Here is a 17,767-nt window from a genome sequence, read left to right as displayed (position 1 = left end):
GGAACAATCTATCAGTGCCCAACCAGCAGAAATGTGACTTGATGCTGAATTGCTTGACTACTGAACCAGAGCTACTCAAATCCTTGGCATAGAAAAGCTGTAGATTTTCCTATGGTACTGGCAGGGGAAAAAATCTGCCAGGGATTGTGCCCTCCAACTGTGTAGGAAGAGGATCAGATGAGGGCATAGAATTATACTCTAGACATAAAAGTTGAATTACTGGAGGCAAAATGTCCTGTAATCCTACAAATAAAAATGCTATAAAATTGTTTTTATTTTGTTTGTTTTTTAATAACTGGAGGCTACCTGGGTATACCAGTTACAAAAAAAAAAAAAAAAAAAAATCCAAATTACTACTACTGTGTATCTTCAGTGAGATATATATGGGTGGTTTAAACTGTGTTTCCCCTGCACTATCTACCAGTGGAGAGCTTCTTTCTTCATGGTCCATGCATGGATCTAAAAGAAGTATTTCAGTGGCACAGTAAACTAGTGGACCACAATTTCATGCTAACATTCCAAAGAATGGCAAGTTGTAATGGTTCTATATTATTTGGAGCTTCAGGTGAAAGTAAAATTTGCATATCCATATTCTTATATAATATTTCCACAAAGCAAAAGAGGATGGAATACATAAACTAATAAACATGTTTTCTTACTTGGAAAACTCAGGGAAAAAGGTCAAATATCTTGGATTTTATCCATTTCTAATGAGCTTTTTGGTCCCTCTATGGAATAATCCACCAAAAAGACAATCTTGTGGGTGACTTTATAAGGTTATAACTATAGTAACTCTGGTATGAATAAATATTCTTGCTCTCACTGTTTTTTGGGGAAAACGGTCATCACTTTTGGGGTGACATGCTCTTTAAACAACAATCATGTCAGCTCTCCTCGTTGAGAGCGATGCCACACCATATGGAGATCCTTTCTAGGGATGCCTTGCCTCTCTTTTGGAATCACTAGCTTTGCACCCAAGAGCTGGCCAGAGAAAATTCTTGCCAGTGTTAGAATTGTGCTATAATTTAATTCTGGTGTGGCTCGTTCTCAGCGCCCGCCCAACACAGCCTCCTCCTATGTGGGGGTGGGGGCTAAATGCCAATGTGACGTGCTAAATCTCAGTTCTACTGAGGACAGGAACAAAAATACCAATCTAAATTTCACTTGAAACAATTATCTGCACACTGAATCATTCTTTTCCTATCTCTGTTGCCCTCCTGACTACCTCTTTGTAATAACACTGCACTGCTACTCACAAAAGACAAAAGTGAGTGTTCTTAGCTAAATATAACTTAACTGATAGTGTTGAAATTAATTAACGTGAACTGTAATTATATAGCAAACGTTAAGTGTCAAATGTGAAAGGGTAGTTAGTAAAGGTCAAGGGACATATGTCAAAGTTTTGCGAAACAAAAGCTAGCAGTTGATTAAAGTTTTTCATGGAAACAGCTTAAGGAATGTACTTCCTCCAGCCATACCCCTTTGCTGTCTATATATGCAATTACCAATATAAAACTTTGTTTTCTAAACTCATCAATTCCTTTACATTGAAATAATTCTGTTTTAAGCATATATATAAATTCTTCCCCTGTCTGGCAAAGAAAGCTAACTGCAGTTTCTCATTTGCTGTAGCATTTGCATAGTTTTGAGGCAAATGGGATAGTTGGAGCCCCCATTTTCAGAAAGAACTGCCTTATTCCCCTGCTTGGATGCTACCCACCTTTTAACATAAAGTCTGAAGTTGATAAAATTCCATAGTTTCTTCATGAATCAGGTCAGATTATCTCAGAGAACAGCTGAGGCTGTGGCAGTGCTGTAGCAGGAAACCCTGCCTAATGACTTGGAATCTTGGAAAACTATCCAGCCTTGTTTGTGGGGCAAGTCCTGCTCTGTTTAATAACATATCTGAGGACCTCAGAGACCAGATATAAATCTCTCCTGCTGTACTTCAGGCATATTGTCTCATCTTAACTTGAGTGGCAATGGAGAAACTGCCATTTATCAATATTTATATAACATTTCTTTGGGAATGGTTACTAAACGTTCCCTTTCCTTTTTACATCCAGGCTCAAAACCCTAATCTCTATTGCCTTACCTAGTAATTCACATTTAGTAGTGTTCCATTTTTCACTAACAGTGGAATAGGAACTCTGGCTTAGAACCTTCAACTACCATTTTCCCATAGGGAGAATTTCATGTCTAGAACCACAGTCTGGCCATTCAGGATATCCTTCATTACATATTTAGGTATTTTGAAATAAGGCAAGGACCTTCTCTAGAATTTTGTAGTGGATTTTGTCTTCCTTTTATTTATTTTATTCTCCCTAAATCTTTCCTGGTTTGGTAGCTTTTCTAAATTTCACTTCTTATCCTTAAATTTCAAAAGCATTTTCTTGACAAGAATAGAATTGTAGACAGTGCGCTAACATCTTCAGCAAAGTATCAGGCCTGTTTAAAATAAGGCCTCTCTTTCTTCTTCAAGAGTTGTGCAGAGTGACAGCCTAATGATAGAGTGAAATGGTAATGTATTAATGATGGTAATACAGTAAAATGTATACCTTAAAGTAATGTTGGAAGTAAAAGTTTAAGTGAAAGTAAGACAGTCTTTTTATAATGTCCTATGGCAGGAATGGCAGGGGAAAGTCTGTAATATAGCACTAGCAAGAAAAAAACTGTAAAATAAAATAAAATAAAAATATCCACTGTATAGGCAGTGAAAGTCCTTACAGAAAGCAGAAATCTGGGTCAAGAATATATTAAGTAGCAAGGCATATTCAAATGAAAAGAGACTGATAGAATTCCAGCATTAAATAACATACACAAATGATACATGTATATACACACATGTATAAGACAGACACAGAAAACATGGTGATAGCCAGAGGGAAGGTGGGTGGCACAGGTGGAGGTGGACAGCAAAGGGGGAATAAATAAGAATAGAAAGAGACTTTACTTTGGGTGATGGGTGCATGATGCAGTATGCACATGATGCTTTGTTGATTTGTACACTTGAAACCTGTATGGTTTTATGAAGCAATGTCACCCCAACAAATTCAATAAAAAAAATAAATGGAATACTGTAAATGATATTAACTACACTTAACAAAAGAGAACTGATCTACCCATTCACTATGTGTAGACACATGATCTATTCATTCAATTTAATAAACATCAGAGAGCATCTATATACTAGATGACATGAAAGGGCTGGTGATAAAAAGACAAATGAACTTCATTCAAAGTGCCTGTAATTAGAAGAAATGGTAGAGAATAAGAGACCTGAGTCAAGTTGTAAAACATAATTTAAACTCTACAATGTCCAATAAGGAACAAGTAAGTAATTCTGCCTGCCTTCAATGGAAGCTGAAGGATGTATGTCAAGGAGACAAGTAAAATCTTAAAACAAAAAATGATAGTGAAATATAACATTACGATTAACAATTACAATGATAAACAAAATAGCAGGTATGGCTTAGCAAAACTCCTTAGGGTCAGGCATTGAGTTAGGACCTAAAGAGTTGTCTCCATGTAATCCTCTCATTAGCTAAACTAGGCAGAAATTACTATCAGCTGCATTTCTACTGATAAAGTGATGGAAGCCTAAAGAGGTCAAACACTTGCCCATGATTTCACAATTAATGATTCCTTACACTTGAGACTTAGTAAAAGGAAAAAATAAACAAGCATAATTTGATTTACCATTAATATAACTAGCTGATGTGGTCAATTTTGTAAAACAAATCAGTAAATTCACTGAAGAAAGAAAACCAGCCAAACAAACTGCTTGTACAGCTTGACACCATGTGAGGCCCACTGAGTTAATATGGTGAAACTCTCCCTCTTAGGTAGCCAAGGATATTCTGGCTACCACAGACACAAAGGCTGTGAAAGAGAATGGATTTGGGCCCATGCCAAGCTTAGATTTTGAGGGTACAGACCCAGTAAGTGACCTTGGGCAAAACAGTTAAGTATCCGATGCTCAGAATCCTCATCAGTAAAAAAGGGAGCAATACTATCTCTTTCTCAGGAGTTTCTAAGGATTGGTAAGATAATGAGGGCAAAGCACTGAGCACAGGGCCTGGCACAGAGTGAACTGACAATGAATAGCAACTGTTTTCACCACTGTCCACAAACTGGGTTCAAACTCTAGTTCCACCAAGTTCCAGTTGTGTGGCTTTGTGCACATTCATTCATGCAACAAACACATGTTAAATGTATCAACAGTAATGACTAACAATTAATAATAACTATAAATTATTATTAATTCCAGGCATTGTTAAGTGCTGAGGAAAAACTGGTCATAGAACAAGCAAAGCCCTTGCCCTCAATAATCTTACACAGTCCTATAAAGGACACTGTTGAATTAAATGGTATTCACCGGTCTGTTTTTGTTACATAATGTGTATTTAGTTCTGTGCTATATCCCCAATGCCTTGAACATTATTTGGCACTATCTGGTAGATGCTCAATAATATTTAATTTATTGAATTCAATGTGTTCATTTACTTATTTACATATTAAATTGAATTAACTAAGTAACAAGTGGCTCCTTTTGGTTTCATTATTTTATGTTGAAGGGGTTGAGGAGTGTTTTCTGTTTTACTCTTTTATTTATTTTTCACTTATAGTTTACATTCAATATTATTCTGTATTAGTGTCAGGTGCACAGCAGAGTGGTTAGACAATCATGTACTTTACACAGTGCCCCCCTTCTATATTTCAAGTACCCACCAGACCCCATACATAGTTATTAAAATATTATTGACTATACTCCCCTATGCTGTAATTTACATCTCAGACTACTCTGGAACTACCAATTTGTACTTCTCAATCCCTTTACCATTATCACCCAGCTCCCTAAATACTCTGCCCCCATTGGAGGGATTATTTTACCTTTTTAATAAATCCCTAGTGTTCTCTAGATACAAAACTATTTTTACTGGATTTCCAAAATATGTTTACCTTTAGAAACTTAGTTACGTTTCAGTGTTGCCTTGCAATTCCCTCAATACTCTAAAACATCTTCCAGGTGATCTTGAATCCATCCTAGCTCTATTACACACATCTGAAGACACTCCATAAGCCATGCTTAGAGGCTCTGCAAGGATCATGGCCACTTATAGTGAAGAAAAGTCAGAAAGTGACCTATTAATTCAGCAGAAACAGTGAGTATATGCATATACATGTAAAGTGACTATACCACACTTGAAGAAAATAATCATGGCATTCTTCTTCATTGGGAAAACTCAGAAAACTATTTCCAAAACATGCAATAATACCTTTGAAAGGAAAAAAGCATTGGAGTAATCAATCTCATTTATTATATTGTTCATTTCATCAATTTAATCACTTCTTTAGAAGGAAAACTCTGACTCCTAAAAACCTCCGCTGCCTTGCGGCATACCTCTTCAGGGGAAAGGCTAAGGGAGTAAACCCCGACAGAAAATCCGGAGCCGGAGTCCCTAAGGCGGTTTGACGTTGTAGTCAACACCGGCAACTCCTGCGGCGCACCTGAAGCCAAGCTGTATTGACTCCGTCTTTCCCTTGGACCCTTCAGCTGCGAAGAGAGGGGGGGTCTGCTGCATGGGCAACAGCAGACCCTCCATATCACCCTGCCCAGGCTCTGTAGCTTCAGCGTCATCGCAAGATGTCGATTCAACATGGGAGGAGACAGATACCATGTCACTCCCGAGTCGGACTGCACAGCCATTCTCGGCGGTGCAGATAGACTCTTAAGAAGCTACACCATCGTCTCTCGAGACGGACGGCTGCCGACGACGAATCACTTCTTTAGCTTAATAGAAAAACAACCTTGGAATAATATTTGGAAAGTTACATAACTAAAGGCATAAATTACAATTAATATGTTAAAAGCTAATTCAACTGTTTCTGAAAGCTATGACCATAAAAACAAAAAATAACATAAATTCATGAAAAAATTAACATGTAAGCTCTTTGCTGAGATAATGGATATCAAATTTAAATGCTGCATCTGTGGTTTCTTATTTCTCTTGAAACAATTACTCTAATTTTATTTTGTTGCTGATGTCATGTGACATAATTTCCTTCTTTTCTCTTATGAAAAATGTGAATATTAGTTATTCAAAGAGATATTATAACATAAATACATAGTTTAATGAGTACTAATCAAATGAACACCCATGTGCTCAACACCCAGCTTTGGAAATTTTATCAAAATGTTTAAAACTCCAAGTTTGCCCCAATCCCTCCCCTTTCCATCCTTAAATAATCACTTCCTGAATATTTTTAACAATTTTCTTACTTTTTTCATACTTATATTCCATATGTATATACCTATAACAACTTAACCCTGGCTGGTTTGGCTCAGTGGATTGAGCGCCGGCCTGCGAGCTAAGTGTCGCTGGTTCGATCTTCCAGTCAGGGTACATCAGAGAAGGAAAACTCTGATTCCAAAAAACCTCCACTGCCTTGCGGCATATCTCTTCAGGGGAAAGGCTAAGGGAGTAAACCCCGACAGAAAATCCGGAGCCGGAGTTCCTAAGGCGGTTTGACGTTGTAGTCAACACCGGCAACTCCTGCGGCGCACCTGAAGCCAAGCTGTATTGACTCCGTCTTTCCCTTGGATCCTTCAGCTGCGAAGAGAGGGGGTGTCTGCTGCATGGGCAACAGCAGACCCTCCATATCACCCTGCCCAGGCTCTGTAGCTTCAGCTTCACTGGAGAGGACACTCCAGCGTCATCGCAAGATGTCGATTCAACACGGGAGGAGACAGATACCGTGTCACTCCCGAGTCGGACTGCACAGCCATTCTCGGCGGTGCAGATAGACTCTTAAGAAGCTACACCATCGTCTCTCGAGGCTCTGTAGCTTCAGCTTCACTGGAGAGGACACTCCAGCGTCATCGCAAGATGTCGATTCAACACGGGAGGAGACAGATACCGTGTCACTCCCGAGTCGGACTGCACAACCATTCTCGGCGGTGCAGATAGACTCTTAAGAAGCTACACCATCATCTCTCGAGACGGACGGCTGCCGATTGATAACAACTTAGTACTTGCTTTCACCCATTTATAACATTTATATCAGTGAAATCATGAGTATGTATTTCTACTTTGAGTTGCTTTTTCTCTTTATTTTTTAATTTAATTTTTTTGTTTGTTTTAGAGAGAAGGGAAGAGAGGAAGAAAGAGAGGGAGAGAAGGAGAGAAACATCTATCAGTTGTCTCTCCCACGCTCCCCAATAGGGACTGAGCATGCAACCCAGGCATGTACTCTGAAAGGGAATCAAACAATGATCTTTCACTTTGTGGAATGGTGCTCCAACCAACCAAGGCACTCTGGCCAGACCACAGTTGCTTTCTCTCTTAATATTGTTTGTATAATAAACCCACTTTGGAGTTTGTGGCCATGGGCCAATTATGGCCATTAATTTAAAGTATGCCATTATATAAATAAATCAACTGATTAAACCACTCTTCTCTTATGTTCTTTCCAGTTATTTCACTATGACAAGCAATGCTTCTATTAACCCACCTCTTTGTGCAACAGTTCCTTTGGGGATTATACCTAGAGCCAGAACAGCTAAGACTCAGGGTACGTGGATGTATCTTCAACTTGTTAGGTAATGGCAAATTATTTTTTTGAATGGTTTACTCATTCCCACCAATAGTGAATATAAAATCAAAGTTTTTATGTTTTGCTGATATTATAATTACTGTAAAATGGTATCTTATTGGAGCTTTAACTTGCATTTTCTTGATTACCAAAGAGTTGAGCATATTTTTCCTGCTTATAGTAGCCATTTCTATTTCCTCTTCAGTGAAATGGTTGTTCAAGCATTATATTTTTCTATTAGCTTAATTGCCTTTTTCTTATTGATTCTGGTTACACATCTTTCATTAGAACATATATTGATATATTATGGGTATATTTATTTTTCACTTTGTGGTGTTTTGATGAACAAATGTTTTAATTTCAGCATCCTCAAATTTATTGAATTTTTATTTTTATAGCTACACTTTTTATGACATATTTTAAAATGTCTTCCCTACTCAAGGTAATACTCTCCTAAATTATCTTATAAAAGTTTTACCATAGGCCAATTTATAATAAAAACTCACAGCAAGTTAGGGATTTAGAGGAATTACCCTAAAGGTAACATCATACTTAATGGTGAAAGACTAAGTGCTTGTTTTAAGATTGCAAACAAGGTAAGGATGTCTGCTTTCACCACTCTTAGGCAACATATTACTAGAAGTTTTAGCAACTGCAATACATTGAGAAATAAAGACATAATTATCATAAAGGCATACAGATGGGAAAGGATGAAATAAAATAATAAATAGAAATAAAGAAATATAATAAAAGAAAGAAATCATACACATGATATGACTGCATAGAAAATACTTCTAAAACTAATGAGTTTGCAAGGTCACAGGTGCAAGATCAACACACAAAGTCAGTCACATTTATTTACCAACAATAAATATAAAAAACTTAAAATTAAAACACAGTATCATTAACAATTACTCAGAAGAAAATGAAATATTTAGATACACACTTAACAACACATGTATAGTCTCTATATGACAGAAATTACAAAATGCTGATGAAAGCAAAGGAAACTAAATGAATGAAGAAGCATACTATGTTCTTAGATTTGAAGAGTCAACATAGTAAAGATGTCAATTCTTCTTAATTTATCCATAGTTTTAATGCACTTCTTACCAAAATCCCAGCAAAGTTTTTTTGTAGACATAAACAAAGCTTATTCTAAAATGTATATGGAAAGACATAGGCCTCAGAATAGCTTAAACAATATTGAAAATAATAAAGTAAAATAGAATCTGCTTACCTGATATTAAATTATACTATATAGATTCTAAGAGAAGTATTGACAGAGAGTTGGCCACATAAATCAATAGAAGAGAATAGAGAACTCAGAAATATAGCCACACAGACATGCCCAAATAATTGCTGCAAAAGGTGTAAATGCAGTGGAGGAATAACAGCCTGTTCAACAAATAGCACTGGAATAATTATGAAGAAAATAATAAAAAGCCCTCAACCTAAATCTCATGTCTTAAATAAAAATTAACTTAAAATGGATCATGTACTTTAAAATATGAGTTTAAAATTATAAAATATTGGGAACAATCTTGGGGATTGCTCTCCAAAACTCATGATAAGAAGAAAACGCTACAACCTGGGAGAAGTATTGCAAGTAATATATCTGACAAAAGACTAGTATTCAATATATATGTAAAAAAGCCTTACAACTACCCAGTAAAAATACAAACAACCCAATTAAAAAAATAGACAAAAGACATAAACAGGCATCTCACCAAAGAGGATATAAAGAGGACTTCTGGCCAAGATTGAGGCCTAGACAGACATGCTGCATCCCCTTCCACAACTAAGAAGGAATACAACTACCTCAAAACTAGAGACAACTAGAAGTTCCAGAAAATCAAGCTGCATGGAAGTCCAAAAAACAAAGATATAAAGAAAAACACTCATTTAGACAGGTAGGAGGGGTGGAGCCCGGGTGGAGAGGACACGTGTGGTGGAACCAGAAGTGGCAGCAGTGGTAGGCTGGCAGAAAGCACAGCCACACATTTTAAAAAGTAGGGAGGGACACCTATGGAGCACTCCAGGCACCAGACCAGACTTCACATCTCATGATTCCAACCCCAGGGAAAATAAAGCCTCATTGCTTCTGACTGAGAAAACCAATGGGGGTTGGGGTGGAGGCAGAAACTGCGGGTCTTGCATCAGAGTTCACTTGTTTAAAGGGCCCCCACAGTCCTAGAACATCCGCAAACCCACCCACTCTGGGAAAAATGGCCAGGGAAACAGCTGGAGAGGCACCAAGCCCATATGGAAATGAGAAAAGTGCCTGGAAAAGGGGAGAATGCTGAGCAAGCAGCATTGTTCCCCCTCGGACCTCTCCTTCACATACAGTGCCACAACATGGTGAAACAGGTCACGCTTTACTGATGAATACCTAAGGCTCCGTCTCTTACAATGTAACAGACGTGACAGCTCTATGACACAGAGGCAAACAAACACAAGAATCCATCAAGATGAGGAGAAAGAGAAGTATGGCCCAGGAACAGATCAAGGTTCCAGTGGGAGGACTACATGATGAGGAGATAGCTAACCTAACAGATGTAGAGTACAAAACACTGGTGATAAAGATGCTCACAGGCTTGACAGATATGCTTAAGTACAGCAAACGCATAAAGGAAGAAGTTAAGGCTATGCTAAGTGAAATGAAGGAAAATCCACACAAAACCAATGGTGAAGGGAAGGAAACCAGGGTTCAAATCAATGACTTGGAACATAAGGAAGAAAAAAACAGTCAACCAGTACAGAACGAGGAAACAAGAATTGAAGAAAAATGAATAGAGGCTTAGGAACCTCTGGGAGAACTTGAAATGTGCCAATATCTAAATCATAGGGATGCCAAAAGTATATATACCCTCTACGTCCATCTGTGCTGATGCAATTAGTAAGAGTTCATTCTTTTTTTGTGGCCAAATAGCATTCCATTGCGTATATGGACAACTGTTTTTTTATCCAGTCACCTATTGATGTGCACTTGGGTTGCTTCTGTATTTTGGCTGCAATGAACATAGGGGTGCATACATTCTTTTGAATCAATGTTTTGGGTCTCTTCAGATATATACATCAGAAAATGGAATCACTGACACATAAGGCAGTTACAGTTTTAATTTTTTAAGGAAATTCCATACTGTTTTCCACAGTGGCTACACTGGTCTGCATTCCTACCAACAATGCACGAAGGTTCCCTTTTCTTCACATTCTTGTCAACTTTTGTATTTTGTGGATTTATTGAAAATACCCATTCTGTCAGTTGTGAGGTTTTAACTCTCTTGTGGTTTTAACCTTCATTTCTCTGATGATTAGTAACGTTAAGCATCTTTTCATTTGTCTATGAGTATGAGTTATTTATAAATTTTAGATATTAAATTCTTATCAGGTGTATGATTGGTGAATATGTTCTCCTCTTCAGTAGGTTGTCTTTTTGTTTCGTTGGTGGTTTTCTTCGTGATGGAAAAACTTTTTTAGTTTGATGTAGTCCTGTTTATTTTTTTCTTTTGTTTCCCTTGCCTGAGGTGAAAAAATATTGCTAAGATAAATGTCATATTTCAGAGCCTATGGTTTTGTCTAGGAGTTTTATGGTTATGAGTCTTACATTTATTTAATCTTTTTGGAGATTATTCTTGTACATGGTATAAGAAGGTTACTTTTTTCACATGTATCTGTCCTCATTTCCCAACATTATTTATCAAATAGACTGTCTTTACCCCACTGTATGTTCTTGCTTCCTTTATCAAATATTAATTGACCATATTAGCATTGATTTATTTCTGGAGTTTCTATTCAGATCCATTGATCTGTATGTCTGTTTTTATGCCAGTATCATGCTGTTTGATTAGAACGGCCTTATAGTATAGTTTTTTTTATATCAGGTAGTGTGATTCCTCCAACTTTGCTCTTCTTTCTCAAGATTTCTGTGGCTGATATAGGGTGAAGAATGGCAGCAGAGTAGCTACCAGCCTTGTCTGCTTGCTCCCATCACAGAATAGACTTGGAGTACAAACATGGAGTGGAGAATTGAGTGAGAGCGACTTTCAGATAGGGCATATAGGGAAGAGAGTATGGGAACAGCAAGGGAGAGGGCAAAGAACCATGGTTTGCACTTTCTAAGTGGAGTTACCCCAGCTGGCCAGCCCAGCCCATCGCCTCTTGCTGCACCACACAGGGTCAGCTGCTGAACAGGTCATTAGCTGGGATCTACTGGGGTGAAGAGAGAAGGCCAGGATGGGACAGAGGCCTGGAAACTGTGCTCACATGGTAGGCACCCATCCCAACATGGTCCAGGAGAGATTCAGTGAAAATTTTGGATTTGGAGGCTGCACTTGCCTCCTCCTGGGACCAGGCTGGAATATTGGCATAATTGTTGAGATATCATCTGGATAATTAACTGGACACTGGCTGGAGTTAAGCCTTATAGCTGCAGGTGGGTAGAGGAGGCTACTTCATAGTGACCTGCCTAGTGATATGGGAGCGCCACAAGTTCTGGCTTAGCTCCCATGGGCAGCAGCTGGGCGTGTGGAGAGATTTTTTTCAGTGCCCTGAGGATTCCCCCTGAGAGGATTTGGGGGTGGAAATCAGGCTGGCAGAGCCAAGAGTTAGCCAGGTAGCACCTGGCTCTAAAAGCTGTAAAACAGTGGGGAGGGGGTTTGTTGTTGTTTGTTTTCTTTTTGTTTTTCTGCTAACATGGGAGGAATAGCTGGAGGCGCAGCAAGATTCTTGAGGGGAGGGCACGCAGAATTTCATTTGCACCCGCTTGCCCTGGGCTCCAGCAGAGGGCGAGCAAAGTAGACTAGAGATGCTTGGGGAGAGTGTGGGGTGGTTGTGTGGTGTCAGAGAGAAAGTGCTGGGGGAGCAGTGGACTGGACCCCAGTGTTGACTCATCCTCAGTGCTGCTGGAGAAATCTTTTAAGAAGACCACTCCCCTCCAAGTGGCATTGGCTGGAGGGGAAGCAATAGTCCCACCTGAAGAAATTAGTCTGCCGTACCCCATGATACTTAAACCTGACTGCAGATAGCAGAGCAACTAGAGTAAAAACCAAAAGAGAAAGACACAGGTAGCAGAAAGCTGACAGTCTTGAACAGGCTACCTAGATTCAGACTGTGACATGATCTGACATCACCAGGGGTGGATTCAGAAAGAGAAAAAAGTCCAGAGATGAAGTCCACTGTGATCATCTACAGGAGTTATTTGTCTCCTGCATATCCTTTCCACAGTCATTTCTTGTCCTTCCACTCTGTGCATTATAAGTAACTAGTCTTTATATTATAGTTTATTTCAAATCTCTTATTTCGCTTTCATTCAATTTTACCATCTGATTTCCTCTTCTTTTTTTGTTTTGTTTTAAATTCTATCTTCTCTCTTGCTACGAGTCATTTCCAATCTGCACTCATTATTTCTCACCTCTCCATCCTCTCCATACTATTTTTTTGGTGTTAGTCACTTCAAATTATTTTTCCCATTTATAAAATACATTTATTCTCACTTCACCTTGATCAATTTGTGCCCATTGATTGTGATATGGTGGTAGTTGTGACATTCCTGCATCTTTATTCATAGATCACTATTTTGGTAGTTCAAATCTCAAATCTTTTATCCTTCTTTCCTATTCCATTTGCATGTTCCTCCAGTCCTTCTTTCATTTTAAATTTGAACTTTTCCCTGTCTTAGCCTGGTTTTCATTCCTCACTCTTAGTATTCCTTCTCCCTCTATCATCTCAAAATCACATGCCTTTCCTCCAGATATCTCTTAAGCCTCTCCATCTTTTTTACCTCTTATTCCCATCCCACCTATATTAAACTTAGCTCATAGGTTATTGATAGTGCTGTAGTGAAACTTTTTCTCTATTTTGGTGTCTATTGTTTCTTCTTATTGATTTTCTTTATCTTTTGTGTGTGTTTGTTCTCTCACACACCATATATATATATATATATAATTTTATAACTTCTGTTTAAAACTAATACTACATGTTTTTCTGCTCTTACTTCATTCTGCCTTCTCCCCTCCCTTTATTATATACAAATAAAATTTACTTTCTTTCTGTCATTGCCTTATCCCTGCTCACTACTGTTATTTCTCCTCCCTAGCCCACCCAAAAATCACTTTTCTTTCAGTTAGTCAACTCTTATTTGTTTTTCCTTTCTTATAATACTCTTAATTTCTTTACATTCTTATTAATGCTGGCTCATTTGCAATTGATATTGTGATTGAGGATGGGGGATATCTTAGTGGGTGTGGATTTTTTGCCTGGGCTGGTAGTTTTGTTTTAACAGCACTCAACACAGTTTACAAGATGATGTGGGTGAAGTGGCTCTCAGTCAGCTAGCTATAGGGAAGGACCCACCAAATAGCAACATAGCAACAAAGAAAACTGAAATACTACCAAACAACCCAAATAAATGGCATAAAGGTCATCCTAAGAGCATCCAGTTCAGAAGATGAGGAGTCTGCACCACTAATCCCATAGGACTTCTACCACAGAATGTCATACCATGAAGGCAGAAAGTCAAAACAAATCAATCTAAGAAGAAAAAATAAACAAGAAGAGCCACTAAAACAGGGAGATGAAGAAAGAACACCCCATCAAAAGGAAAGGTGGAATTCCCAGAAAGAGTGAGAAATGAATAGAGGCAAGCAAACTATCAGGCATGGAATTTTTAAAAATGGTAATAAGGAAGCTCGATGAACTAAAAAAACTCATAGGAAATTACAAATAACTCTAGGAGAATTACAAAGAACTCCAGGGCAACTACAAAGTACTCAATGGTAGCAGCTCCAAGGAATTTAGTGATAACTACACCAGCACGAAAAAGGACATAGAAACTATCAATGAGGGCCAGAAAGAAATGAAGAATACAATTTCTGAACTGAAGAACACTGTAGAAGGAATAAAAAGCAGGCTAGATGAAACAGAGGATCACATCAGAGAGCTAGAGGACAACGTAGAAAATAATTCCCAGATAGTGCAACAAAGTGAAAAAAGACTGAAAAAGATTGAGAAGGGTTTAACAGAGCTGCAGGACAATATGAAACATAACAATATCTGTATCAAAGAGATACCATAAGGAGAAGAAGAGGAGCAAGGGATAGAAAACCTGATAGAAAAAGTAATGACAGAAAACTTCCTGAACATAAGGAAAGAAAAAGTCTAGCAAGTCCAGGAAGCACTGAGGGTCCCAATGAGATGAACCCAAAGAGGCCCACTCCAAGACACATCATAATTGAAATGGGAACACTGAAAGAGAAAGAGAGAATCCTAAAGGCAGCAAGAGAGAAACAGCAAATAACAAACAAGGGAGCTCCAATATGGCTATCAGCTTATTTCTCAACAGAAATATGACAAGCCAGAAGGGAATCACAAAAATAATTCAAGCAATGAAAAACAAATGCCTACAAGTAAGACTACTCTACCCAGCAAGACTATCATTCAAAATGGAAAGTGAAATAGGGAGTTGCTGAGACAACGGAAGAATAAAAGAATACATCTCCTCCAAACCAGCACTGCAAGAGATGCTAAAGGGATTCCTTTAAAAAGAAGAAGAAGACTGTCTTTCAAGTTTATTTTCTTTTAAAAAAATAATTTATTTGTTTATTTTTAGAGAGGGGGAAAGGAGAAAGAGAGGGAGAGAAACATCACTGTGTGGTTGCCTCTCACTCGCACCCCCAACTGAGGACCTGATGTGCAACCTAATTATGTGCCCTGATTGGGAATTGAACCAGTGACACTTGGTTCACAGGCCGACGCTCAATCCACTGAGCCACACCAGCCAGAGTTTAAAGTTTATTTTCATTTAATGTTTGTTTTCAATTGAAAGTTAAACTAGGTCTGCAACATCATTAAAAATGCTTAATGTACAGACAAGGAGAATGTCAAATGCCTTGCAACTGAATGTCTTCCCAATAAGACAGTCATGCAGATTTAGAGACTGGTTTGTTCGTTATATTGTATAAATTAACATGTGTGTTTTCTTTTCATAGGGCATAAGCCTATGTTCTTATTACCTGAGTGATTGTCTGTATATATAGGCCTCACTTAATTCTGTCTGCATCGCTGCCTCCTGAGGCTCAATGGTTTGGCTGAACTAAGTGGTTGGGTATGTGAAGTATGGGGTGGTCTGTGGGCTTCACTTTAAAACTGATTTCTCTTTTCTGTCCTAACGTCTTAGGCAGAAAGGGTCCAGAGGTCTGATAGGGGGGATACCTAAAATATTCCCCTTAGCCCAAAATAAGTGTAGTGGGCAAAATGGCTTTTGACAGGTGTGACGTGCCTTGCACACCTTACCCCAAAGAAGTTTTTTTTTGCCTAATGTGGGACATTGAAAACTTAATCCCTGCCTTTTGTCACCTAGTTGTTATGGTTTTAATGATGCCTTTTAACCCTGTTGCCAAATCTGTTGCCCACAGAATACAACAAGGATGCCAGCCTGTTAAACTGAGCATGCTGTTTCCTGAGGACAGCCAACTGACCTGGACTCTACACGATCCTTCCCCATGTGGGAAGGCCACCCTCCCCTCCACATCCGCATTCTTATTAGGGATTTCTGGACGCAAGGGTAGATAGAACCATGTCCAGCTTGAAGCAGCTAGAAGAGCACAAGACTTCTGCCCATTGTCCTTTATAACATTATAAACAGTCTTAGGTCGAAGAGGAGGGAATTGTTATAGAGTGGTGGGCCCCGCCCCGAAATAAATAAATAAATAAATAAGAAAAATAAAAATAAGTAAATAAAAAGAAAGAGAGAGAAGAACACGAGTACAAAGGAAAAACATCACAATGAATAAGTACCTCTCAATGATAACTTTAAATGTAAATGGATTAAATGCTGAAATAAAAAGACATAGTGTAGCTGAATAGATAAGAAAGCATGTCCCACATATATGGTGTCTACAAGAGACCCACTTCAGAACAGTAGATATATACAAGTGAAAGTAAAAGGATGGGAAAAAAGTATTTCAAGCGAATGGACATAAAAAAAAAATGCACCTGGCTGCTGTGGCTCAGTGGATTGAGTGTTGGCCTGTGAACCAAGTGTCGCTGGTTTGATTCCCAGTCAGGGCACATGACTAGGTTGCACGCCAGGTCCCCAGCTGGCGGCGCGTGAGAGGCAACTGTACAGTTATGTTTCTCTCCCTCTCTTTCTCCTTTCACCTCTCTCTAGAAACAGATAAATAAAATAAAGTAACCTTGTTAAAAATTAATTAATTTAAAAATTCAGGGGTAGCAATACTTATATCAGGCAAGAGAGATTTCACAACAAAGGTCATAAAAAAAGATAAGGAAGGACATTTCATAATACTTAAGGAAACAATTCATCAAGAAGACATATATGCACCCAACAAAGAAGCACCCAATTATATAAAGAAAATCTTGGAAGACTTCAAGAAGAATATTGACAGCAACACACTCAGACTATCGGACATTAACACCCCATTGTCAACAATGGACAGCTCTTACAAGCAAAGAAACACCAAGAACATTGAGGCGTTGAACAGCACTCTAGATCAAACAAACTTAATTGATATATACAGAAACTTTTACCCCAAAAAAGCAAAAAATACATTCTTTTCAAGTTCATATGGAACATTTTCAAAGATAGACCACATGGTAGGACAGAAAAAAAGCCTCAATAAGGTCAAGAAAATTGAAATTAAATCAAGCATATTCTCAGATGACAATGGCTTGAAACTGGAAACCAACCTCAAGGAAAAAAAACTCAAAAACATTCAAATTGATGGAGAATAAATAACATACTATTAAACAACGAATGGGTTAACAATGACATTAAGGAAGAACTCAAAAAGTTTCTGGAAACAAATAATAAACACACAATTTCCCAAAACCTATGGGACACAGCAAAGGCAGTCCTGAGAGGGATGTTCACAGCAATACAAGCCTACCTTAAAAGGATAGAAGAATATCAAATTTAAAAATCTAACTCTACAGCTTTAAGAACTAGAGGAATAACAGCAAACAAAGCCCAGAATGAGTAGAAGGAAAGAAATCGTCAAGATCAGAACAGAATTAATTGACATAGAGACTAAACAAACAATTTGAAAGATCAATAAAAACAGGAGCTGGTTTTCTGAAAAGATAAAAAAAATCAATGAGCCTTTAACCAGGCCTATAAAAGTAAAAGGAGAGGGCCCAAATAAATAAAAAG

General features: G+C 38.1%; 1 protein-coding gene across 1 annotated transcript in view; it reads right to left on the bottom strand.

The window, feature by feature from the left end:
- Positions 1 to 17,767, bottom strand: part of SUGCT (succinyl-CoA:glutarate-CoA transferase) — a 1,282,463-nt gene that overhangs the window by 164,488 nt on the left and 1,100,208 nt on the right. The window lies entirely within an intron of this gene.

This window comes from Furipterus horrens, unplaced genomic scaffold (assembly GCF_987537825.1).
Source record: "Furipterus horrens unplaced genomic scaffold, mFurHor1.1.pri manual_scaffold_9, whole genome shotgun sequence".
NCBI classification, from domain to species: Eukaryota; Metazoa; Chordata; class Mammalia; order Chiroptera; family Furipteridae; genus Furipterus; species Furipterus horrens.
This window is presented reverse-complemented; position numbering and strand designations above follow the sequence as displayed.